The following is a 4,077-nucleotide window of genomic DNA, read 5'->3' on the forward strand; positions in this document are numbered from 1 at the left end:
TGTCTGCTCTGTTGTGTCTCCGAAACTGGTCGCTTCCTACATGCTCGAAAACACGCCCACTGTACGTTGCGTCGCTGCATGACGTGATCACTGTCACTGCAATAATTTTGATCAAAATGCACATCCCTGTAGGCCTACATAGATTACACGTTTAAAACAACTGGGAACTCGGAAAAAGTCAGTGATCTCCAGGTCGGAAAGTCGAAGCTCTAGAAACAGGTTGGATGACTGTTCCCAGTTGGAGCTTGTTATTTTCCGAGTTGTCAGTTGTTTTGAACGCTCAGAAGTCGGAGATTTCCGAGTTCCCAATTGTTGTTGTTGTTGTCGTTGCGGAAAGAGTACCACAGCATGAGTACCAATAAATACCAATAAAACCTAGCGTTCAAACAGGTAATTGGTTCCAATCGTTTTTCCACATTCATTTTTCCCATAGGGATTTTAGAAACACTTCAAATAAGGGCTGTGATTCATGTAGGCATACCCTGGCGTGACGTTTTGATAACTGTATAAATCGCTCTAGGACAAGGTGACTTTTATCAATATATTCGCCTGTGTTTACCCCCCCCCCCCCCCCCCCAAAAAAGGAAATGCTAATTAGCTTCTAATGTGGCAATCAAAAAGAATCAAATCAAATCAAATCACATTTTATTTGCCACATGCGTCGAATACAACAGGTGTAGACATTACAGTGAAATGCGTACTTACAAGCCCTTAACCAACAATTTATTTTGTAAAGCGTAAAAGAGGGGGTCGGGTGGGGGGGGGGGGGGGGTAGTGCAAATAGTCCGGGTAGCCATGATTAGCTGTTCAGGAGTCTTATTATTATTATTATTATTATTATTATTTATTTTTTTCACCTTTATTTAACCAGGTAAGCCAGTTGAGAACAGGTTCTCATTTACAACTGCGACCTGGCCAAGATAAAGCAAAGCAGTGCAATAAAAACAACACAGAGTTACATATGGGGTAAAAAACATAAAGTCAAAAATACAACAGAAAATATATATACAGTGTGTGCAAATGTAGCAAGTTATGGAGGTAAGGCAATAAATAGGCTATAGTGCAGAATAATTACAATAGTATTAACACTGGAATGCTAGATGTGCAAGAGATTATGTGCAAATAGAGATACTGGGGTGCAAAAGAGCAAAATAAATAACAATATAGGGATGAGGTAGTTGGGTGGGCTAATTTCAGATGGGCTGTGTACAGGTGCAGTGATCGGTAAGGTGCTCTGACAACTGATGCTTAAAGTTATTGAGGGAGATAAGAGTCTCCAGCTTCAGAGATTTTTGCAATTCGTTCCAGTCATTGGCAGCAGAGAACTGGAAGGAATGGCGGCCAAAGGAGGTGTTGGCTTTGGGAATGACCAGTGAGATATACCTGCTGGAGCGCAGACTACGGGTGGGTGCTGCTATGGTGACCAATGAGCTAAGATAAGGCGGGGATTTGCCTAGCAGTGATTTATAGATGGCCTGGAGCCAGTGGGTTTGACGACGAACATGTAGTGAGGACCAGCCAACAAGAGCGTACAGGTCACAGTGGTGGGTAGTGTATGGGGCTTTGGAGACAAAACGGATGGCACTGTGATAGACTACATCCAATTTGCTGAGTAGAGTGTTGGAGGCTATTTTGTAAATGACATCGCCGAAGTCAAGGATCGGTAGGATAGTCAGTTTTACGAGGGCATGTTTGGCAGCATGAGTGAAGGAGGCTTTGTTGCGAAATAGGAAGCCGATTCTAGATTTAACTTTGGATTGGAGATTCTTTATGTGAGTCTGGAAGTTGAGTTTACAGTCTAACCAGACACCTAGGTATTTGTAGTTGTCCACATACTCTAGGTCAGACCCGTCGAGAGTGGTGATTCTAGTCGGGTGGGCGGGTGCCAGCAGCGTTCGATTGAAAAGCATGCATTTAGTTTTACTAGTGTTTAAGAGCAGTTGGAGGCTACTGAAGGATTGTTGTATGGCATTGAAGCTTGTTTGGAGGTTTGTTAACACAGTGTCCAATGAAGGGCCAGATGTATACAAAATGGTGTCGTCTGCGTAGAGGTGGATCTGAGAGTCACCAGCAGCAAGAGCGACATCATTGATATACACGGAGAAAAGTGTCGGCCCAAGAATTGAACCCTGTGGCACCCCCATAGAGACTGCCATAGGTCCAGACAACAGGCCCTCCGATTTGACACACTGAACTCTATCTGAGAAGTAGTTGGTGAACCAGGCGAGGCAGTCATTTGAGAAACCAAGGCTATTTAGTCTGCCAATAAGAATGCGGTGGTTGACAGAGTCGAAAGCCTTGGCCAGGTCGATGAAGACGGCTGCACAGTACTGTCTATTATCAATCGCGGTTATAATATCGTTTAGGACCTTGAGCGTGGCTGAAGTGCACCCATGACCAGCTCGGAAACCGGATTGCATAGCGGAGAAGGTACGGTGGTATTCGAAATGGTCGGTGATCTGTTTGTTAACTTGGCTTTCAAATACTTTCGAAAGGCAGGGCAGGATGGATATAGGTCTGTAGCAGTTTGGATCTAGAGTGTCACCCCCTTTGAAGAGGGGGATGACCGCGGCAGCTTTCCAATCTCTGGGGATCTCAGACGTTATGAAAGAGAGGTTGAACAGACTAGTAATAGGGGTTGCGACAATTTCGGCGGCTAGTTTTAGAAAGAAAGGGTCCAGATTGTCTAGCCCAGCTGATTTGTAGGGGTCCAGATTTTGCAGCGCTTTCAAAACATCAGCTGTCTGAATTTGTGTGAAGGAGAAGCGGGGGGGGCATGGGCAAGTTGCAGCAGAGGGTGCAGAGTTGGTGGCCGGGTTAGTGGTAGCCAGATGGAAAGCATGGCCAGCTGTAGCAAAATGCTTGTTGAAATTCTCGATTATTGTAGATTTATCGGTGGTGATAGTGTTTCCTAGCCTCAGTGCAGTGGGCAGCTGGGAGGAAGTGCTCTTATTCTCCATGGACTTTACAGTGTCCCAAAACTTTTTGGAGTTAGTGCTACAGGATGCAAATTTCTGTTTGAAAAAGTTAGCCTTTGCTTTCCTGACTGCTTGTGTATATTGGTTCCTAACTTCCCTGAAAAGTTGCATATCGCGGGGGCTATTTGATGCTAATGCTGTACGCCACAGGATGTTTTTGTGCTGGTCAAGGGCAGTCAAGTCTGAGGAGAACCAGGGGCTATATCGGTTCTTAGTTCTGTATTTTTTGAATGGGGCATGTTTATTTAAGATTGAGAGGAAATTACTTTTAAGGAACAACCAGGCATCCTCTACTGACGGAATGAGATCTATATCCATCCAGGATACCTGGGCCAGGTCAATTAGGAAGGCCTGCTCGCTAAAGTGTTTTAGGGAGCGTTTGACAGTGATGAGGGGTGGTCGTTTGACCGCGGACCCGTTACGGACGCAGGCAATAAGGCAGTGATCGCTGAGATCCTGGTTGAAGACAGCTGAGGTGTGTTTAGAGGGTATGTTAGTCAGGATGATATCTATGAGGGTACCCATGTTTACGGATTTAGGGTTGTACCTGGTAGGTTCGTTGATAATTTGCGTGAGGTTGAGGGCATCTAGCTTGGATTGCAGGATGGCTGGGGTATTAAGCATATCCCAATTTAGGTCACCAAGCAGTACAAACTCTGAGGATAAATGGGGGGCAATCAATTCACATATGGTGTCCAGGGCACAGCTGGGGGCTGAGGGGGGTCTGTAGCAAGCGGCAACAGTGAGAGACTTATTTCTGGAAAGGTGGATTTTTAGAAGTAGAAGCTCAAACTGTTTGGGCACAGACCTGGATAGTATGATAGAGCTCTGCAGGCTATCTCTACAGTAGATTGCAACTCCACCCCCTTTGGCAGTTCTATCTAGACGGAAAATGTTATAGTTGGGGATGGAAATTTCAGAATTTTTGGTGGCCTTCCTGAGCCAGGATTCAGACACTGCTAGAACATCAGGGTTGGGGATAGAAGCTGTTACCTTTTGGACCTAGACTTGACCTAGAACAGTCTATGACTAGGGTGGCTGGAGTCTTTGGCAATTTTTAGGGCCTTCCTCTGACACCGCCTGGTCTAGAGGTCCTCGA

The sequence above is a fragment of the Coregonus lavaretus genome (genome assembly GCF_964263955.1).
Source record: "Coregonus lavaretus genome assembly, chromosome: 29".
In the NCBI taxonomy this organism is placed as follows: Eukaryota; Metazoa; Chordata; class Actinopteri; order Salmoniformes; family Salmonidae; genus Coregonus; species Coregonus lavaretus.